The sequence below is a fragment of the Falco rusticolus genome, chromosome 6, assembly GCF_015220075.1.
Source record: "Falco rusticolus isolate bFalRus1 chromosome 6, bFalRus1.pri, whole genome shotgun sequence".
Classification (NCBI taxonomy): domain Eukaryota; kingdom Metazoa; phylum Chordata; class Aves; order Falconiformes; family Falconidae; genus Falco; species Falco rusticolus.
In genome coordinates, this window is record NC_051192.1 from 67,315,974 (window position 1) to 67,323,635 (window position 7,662).

Here is a 7,662-nt window from a genome sequence, read left to right on the forward strand (position 1 = left end):
AACCTTCTCACTGGCAGGGCCTGAGAGACTGGAAAGTTCTTAACTTAGTACAAACATCACTCAGCAAAAACTAAAAACGTCTGTGTGCTATCAACATTGTTCTCACACCAAATTCAAAACACATCATTGCACCTGCACCCACTACTAAGAAGAAAATTAACTTTATCCCAGCTGAAATCAAGACATACCAAATTACCCAAATACACCAAGTAATTTAAATGACCAGGACTCAGTATCTTTCACACTATCTTGTGTTACTTCATGGTGAAAAACGTTTCTAATAGCCCCGTTTAGTCAGTAATATTTGGCATCCTGTGAGATGTAATCCAGTCTGGAAGGCTGGTTCAGAAACCTGGTCCCTAAACAAACTTAGAAAAACAAAGTCATATTCCTAAATGGCACTAGAAAAGAAATGCCAACATGCAAATATTTTCCCTTTTTTTAACCTTTTGGAGAAGAAAGAAGAATTAGATGAAGTTATGACACAACATGGAGAGGAGAAAAATAATGAGAGTGAATCTCCTGGAAATTCAGTTTTGCCTTTTTCTTTTTTGCTATGTAGCAGACAGTTAATATTTTCATGCTCCTACACCTCAAATGTAGTAGTTGTTATTGCGTATATTTTTAACCGTAGCAAAGACAAACTCTGTATTGTCTACCAGAAATACTATTAAGTTTTTATGGATAATAAAAGGAATAGCTTGACTTACTGTAACAGGTGAATAGTCTGCATATACAGCTTTCATAATGTCAATTGCTCTACATTTAGAAAAGTCAGTTTTGCTTGTTTGTTCATAGCAATGTTCCCGGCTGCACTGAAGTGTGCTCAGGATGAACAGTAGTGGAAGAAAACCTTACACTTCTGTTTTTCCTCTAAAAAAGCTCAAATAAAGTGGATTTGTTTGGGATTTTGCTTAATAATACTTTCATTTCTTTCTATTCCTTCTTTGAGACTCATGTAATTTCCAACCCACCTCTGGAATTTCCTTTTCTGAAGGAGTACAATATAATTCCATGGTCTTGGTCTGCCAGTAGGATTTTTGAATTCTCAGGTCTACACCAGGAAAGGCATAAAATTGCTGCTTTTGTGAACATGAAAGGACACATTTCACAAACAGATGAGTAAGGGGATAAATCATTCTAAACCCCAGATATAATTAACTGATTTGTTGGAGGTGAATTGTTTATGTTCCTCAGTCAAGCTAAAAGTAGTATTGGCACAAAGCAGTTTATAGATATTCTACATCTTAATTCCACCATGTCACCATCAGACTAAGAACAAGACACAGAAAAAGAAAAACCAGTCCTCCCAGTCACATAGAGCATAAAAGAAGTAATATACCTCCTTGTGAGTTTTAAAAACACTGTTTGAAAAAAAATAATCTATGTTTTATGTGAACAGATAAACTGAAAATTTTACTTAAATTATTCAAACTATGAGTATGTTTGCATCAAGTCATAGACATATTGGAATAAAAAGTAAGACCCTAACCATTCCTTTGGCAGCTACATTGCAGCCCCCAACTCTAACCTAAAGCTATGGATAATTTTCTTGGGCTAAATCACAGCAAAATGCAAGACCAAGTTTTAGGGCCAATGAGAAATCCTTGAGTCATGTACATGCATATACATGAGGCAGGAGGGGGCTGGAACTCAATGATCCTTAAGGTCCTTTCAAACCCCAACCATTTGATGATGCTATGATTCTATGATGCTATGATACTATAATTCTATAACTGTGTGTGTGTCTAATTAAGACATATATATATATGACTAAGGTATGCACATGCACATACATATGTGCTTACATACCTACATGTGTAAACTTAAAACACTGAGTAATTTCAACTACACAAAGCTGAGTTCCACAAATGTATAACACTATGTAAACTGGTTTTGCCCATTCTAACATTGTATGTTCTGTCTTTACACTGATGATGGCCTCTGGGACCCATGGAGCCCTGTGTTGGAAGTCCATGACTGCGGGAATGATAAATTCCCAGCCAACTCTGAACTTGTTCAACGTTTGCTGCTCTAGCTGATGCACATAAGTCTATGGGGACCGATGGGCTTCATCCCAAGGTATCGAAAGAGCTAGCTGTTGTCACAGGTCCTCTCTCCATTATTTGTCAATGGTCTTGAGAGTCTGGAGATGTCCTAATTGACTGGAACCTGGCAAATGTCCTAATTTTCAAAAAAGGTAAGAAGGGAGACTCTGGTCGGCCTTACTTCAATGTCTCATAAAATTATGGCAAAGGTTATTCTGGGAATTACTGAAAAACACCTGAGACACAATGCAGTCCTTAGTCATAACCAGCACAGGTTCATGAGGGAAAAGTCCTTCTTAACCAATTTAGTTTCTGTTCATGACAAGGCCATGCATCTAGTTGACCAAGGGAAGCCAGTAAACGTGATGGTTTTTTTTAATTTTATTTTATCAAAACTTTTGATATTGTCTCTCACAGTATCATTCTGGGCAGAACGTCCAGCATGCAGCTTATGTTCATAATACATTGGGTGAGCAATTGGCTGATGGGTCAGGCTTAAAAAACTATAGTAAATGGGGCTGTCAGCCACTCACCAGTGGGGTTACCTAAGGCTCAGTTTCCAGGCCAGTGCTCTTCATTGTTTTTAGAAAAGATCTAGATGCAGGAGTCGAATTTACATTAATTAAATTTGCTGATGATACTAAATTAGGAGGAGCTGTGGACACCCTCAAGGGTAAAGTCTGCAGAGAGATCTGGATAGACTAGAGAGCTTTGCAATCACCAGCCATATGAAATCTAACAAGAGAAAGTGCTGGATTCTCCACCTGGTACAGGTAGTCCTGGTTATTCGTACAAACTGGGGGATGAGAAGCTGAAGATCAGCCCTGCAGAAAGAGATCTGGGGTTTTTGGTTGATGGCAAGTTGAATATGAGTCAACTGTGTGCCCTGGAAGCCAAAAGAGCCAGCTGTGTCCTGGGGTGCATCAGGCACAGCACAGCTAGCTGGCTGAGGAAGGCGATTGTCCTGCTCTACACCTCACTGATGTGGCCCCACCTCGAGTACTGTGTGCAGTTTTGGGCACAATAAAGGATATCGAACTATTGGAGTGTGTGCAGAGGAGGACAATCAAGATGGTGAAAGGCCTTGAGGGCAAGACTTACACAAGGACCAGCTGAGTTGACTTGGTTTGTTCATCTTGGAGAAGAGAAGGCTGAGAGAGGGGTGACCTCATCACAGTCTACAGCTTCCTCAAAGGGGGACAGTGGAGGGGGAGGTGCTGATCTCCTCTCTCTGGGGACCAGCAATAGGACACAAGGAAATGGAATGAAGCTGTGTCAAAGGAAGTTCAGACTGGACATTAGGACAAGTTTCGTCACTGAGAAGGTTGCTGGTCAGTGGAACAGGCTCCCCAGGGAAGTGGGCATGACACAAAGTCTGAGTTCAAGGAGTGTCTGGAGGATGCTCTTAGTCAGGGGTCCTCAAACTGCGGCCCGCGGGCTGGATACGGCCCCCCAGGGTCCTCAATCCGGCCCCCGGTATTTACAGACCCCCCCGCCGGGGTTGGGGGGGAACCAAGCAGCCGCAGATGACTGCCTGCCACTTCATCCGCACGCCCGCCCCCTGGTTAAAAAGTTTGAGGATGCCTGCTCTTAGTCATATGGTTTAGATTTAGGTAGTCCTGAAGGAGCAGGGAGTTTGATCTAATGATCCTTATAGGTCCTTTCCAATTTGAGATATTCTATGATTCTACGATTCTACATATTTACTTCATGAATCCCACATATTCTGGATTACAGCTGAGTGGGAGAGTACATATATTTGGCTGTGGGCATTCTTTTTGTGATAAGCTAAAAGAACATGTATACTTTGAGTGATGTTTAGTTTTAAACAGTATCTTTTTCAGACATTAATGTCAGTTAAGGTTTGCGGGTTTTTTTTTCATTTTTTTTCCAATAAACTAAGGGAAATAATAGAAACCAAAAATTTTTAGACCAACTGAGAGTGACATCTATTTAAATTGATACTGTAGCAGTAACAGCTTTGAAAAATTCACTGATGCATGTACAAGGAACACTTTGTAGAAGTGCTAATAAAGACTCTTCCTGTAAGTCTGTGTCAGAGTGTATGATAATTCTGTCCCAGGAGAATCCAGCAGGATGTTTCTAACAAATGAGGTTCCTCATGTGAATGGTGGAAAACTCATGAGTTTTGATTGTGTTCTTTTCCTGGGTTTTTTAGATGGGTGTGAACAAATTATACAGATCCAGTTACTGGCTCGGCTGGGACTCACAAAAGAAACATATCAAAAAATACGGTTCCCTTTGCAAGGAGCTACTTGGCTCGTAAAATGAACAGAACTTGTTTCAGCATAAAAAATACAGAAGATACTAAATAAGCCACAGTGCTTTACTTAGAAATGTTTTCAAAATATGAAGACTACTGGGAAAAATAGAAACAATCAAAAATGTTTCACTTGATTTATAAAAACATTCGGTAAAGTCTATATTGCAATTGAACACAGAAGCCCATGGAAAAGTATAAAACCAAACTCTTAATAAAACAGAACCCAAAAAGAAGATGCAGAAGATGCAAAAAGGTTTAAAATGTTAACACCATAATTAATGTTGGTTTCTTCAGCACTTTTAGGATTTGCTGCTTCAAATAGTCCAAATCACACCTGATATAAACAGCTGTAACCTACAGCCTACAGTCTCTGCCACCCTGTACTAACTTTTCAGTCAGCTGAGTCTTTGTATCACTGATGTTGGGAAACAATTCAGATCACTTATCTGAGATTAAAGGTGTGCCAAGAAGACACAGATTACCCATACATGGCGGCTTAACTTCAAATGGACAGTAAAATCTTGAGACTTTCTTAATTGCTCTCTGTAAACCTTTTATTTTCATGTGCAAAGGTACTCAGAAAGACCACATTTTAAGGTCAAACATCTGGATTTTTCAAAATTAAATTTCAAATTGTATTTTCAGTAGCTATATTCATAGATCACACTCACTCGGTTTCTATCCCTGGCTGGTTGATGGTAAAACACTGATCATAGTATACGAATGTAGTATGTGGACTGGCCCATTAAATAGATTCTTTGAAAACACCTGTGAGAAACTGTACTGAGCATAATGGTGGCCAAGTTTGAGTGGGAAGAGAAGAGCTCTTGTGAGGAGTAAGGAGGAATAAGAACAGTGAGAATTGGAGGGGAGGGGCAACATTTTGGTAAGAGAAACTTTCACAAGTTTATGAATGCTCTTATAAAGGAAACTATATACTTGTTTTGAATCTAGTCTTTCTCTGAGTTGTACAGTGTTACAATGATTTGACAATAAAGTTTAATTCTTCATTCCTGATATTTACAATTGTTCCCATTTCAGCTTCTTTGCTTGCTCTTTGTTCACTTTGAATTCTAATGTAACTATTGGATAATCCCGAATTTTTAATTACAAGATTATGAGGAAGCTTAACAAAATATAGGGGGAAACAAGGATCCTTTCTTCTTGAAAGATCCTGTAAAACTCACAATGGCAAAAGTAAATCGGGATATATTACAAGTCACATACATACACTGCAATAAAACGTGATTTCAGAAAAGTTGTACCTGGTATTAGTGCTAGTAGTGTGGTAATAGCTGAAGACATCATATAGCTATATCCTCAGTGCAGTAAAGAGCAGTTTAGCAGATCTGTGATCAGCATCAGATGGGACTCTGCTAGTGGTTGGTACACTTAGGATGGAAATATGAGGGCCTTTACACAGCAAAGCTCTGAGATTCTGAACATTAATAAACCTCCTAGCTGTTAAGAGGAGCTCAGTTAGTTTATGGAACTCTCCAATACGCTGTCCTTCAAGCAGAGAGAACAGGACTGTCCACAGTGGTGACTTCTGTTGTTATGTTGCTGTATCTTACAGATCAACTATTCTATAGAAAAATTCTCAAACCGTTTTTAAGACAAAAGAGACATATTTTAATCTAGCTAAGGGATGTCCTATTTTATATTAGTAGATTTTTATAAATGAGATGTTGAGGAGGGGAATATGTCAACTAGGAGTGACAGAGTAGTGTAGTGGTGGTATCTTTTGTGCGGTAATCAATAGCTGCCTTTCTTCATAAGAAGGCATGTCCTGTGAGGAGCGGATAGTCTGGTTTGGAGAGAAGGAGGCCAAGGGGTGACCTCATTGCTCTCTACAGCTTCCAGAGGAGGGGAAGTGGAGAGGGAGGTGCTGAACTCTTCTCCCTGGTATGCAGTGATAGGATGTGCGGGAATGGTTCAAAGCAGCATCAGGGAAGGTTTAGACTGGACATTAGGAAGCATTTCTTTACAGAGAGGGTGGTTAAACATTGGAACAGGCTTCCCAGAGAGGTGGCTGATGCTCCATGACTGTCAATGTTTAAGAGGCATTTAGTCAATGCTCAATGACATGCTTTAACTTTTGGCCAGCCCTGAAAATGCCAGGCAATTGGACCAGATAATCATTGTAGGTCCCTTCCAACTGAAATATGCTATTCTATTCTTTGGCCCTGTTTTGTCCACCTGCAAAACAGGGATAAAGCTATTGAATGCCTTTTAAAATTTTTCCAGGTTTAACACTAAAAATCATCAAAGAAGAGCCTTTGAAAGCTGTTATCACTCCACCAAGCAACAACCCATGAGAAGTGACAGAGCAAATCAGAGGGACCAAAGGTTTTCCTTGACAGTTATGAAACGAGCACAGTTTTTCTGTTTTTGTTTAAAAAAATGTGCTTCCTATCAGATGCAAGAGGGATGCCTTAGAAGGAATGGAAGATTAATAAATAACAGATTAATATTTTAGGAAAAGCTGTTTTAGTATTTTCAGACATTGATCAATCTTCTGTGTGAAGACTTAGTTCAATACAATAGATGAACTTGAACTACAAGTCTGAAATCAGTAATGCAGTATAAAAATTCTTAGAAAGTTGTGTCCTCTGTGAGTCTGTCCTGGCATTACTAAGGGATCTGGTAAATTCCTCTTGACATAAACCATTTAATATTAGTTCTTTAGAAACAGGCCAGGGAAAGTCGAAGAGTTGATACTCTGTGTCATGCTCTATGTTTACAGAAAGTATTGAGAGGTTTCTGCTTCCAAATCAGCAGAGCCTGCGTAGAAGTGTACACTGGCTGGTGCAGATAAAAAAGAAGATGAGTCTTTAAAATATTAATATAATTTTGGGTAACTTCATTTTAATAATCTGATACTTCAATTTCATAATTCCTGGTCCAGCCTCCTAAATCTTTAAATAGCAGTATTATATAAATTTGCAATGAATACTTTTACAAGATACTAAACCCAGATGTTTAGAGACACTAGGCAAATTCTACATATGCCAGAAAAGGCTCATTAAGTTCCTCATTGACTAGCATGTCCTTGGATCTATTTCAAAAATTGTTTTGTTTTGAAAAGTACCATAACTTGGGGGGTTTCACAGTTTGAGCACTGGGAATGAGTTAAAATGCACACAAAGACAAAAGGAGTGTAGAAAGTCGTAAATCTGACACATCTTTTTAAAGCAAGCCATCTGATCCATGTTTTTTTCCAACAGTAGAGAAAAGAAGAAAGAGAAACTCACAGTATTGCATGCCAGAATTAGATGCTGATGATTCTTTCATTTTATTCTGTATGCTTCATAATCATATTCTGCATGT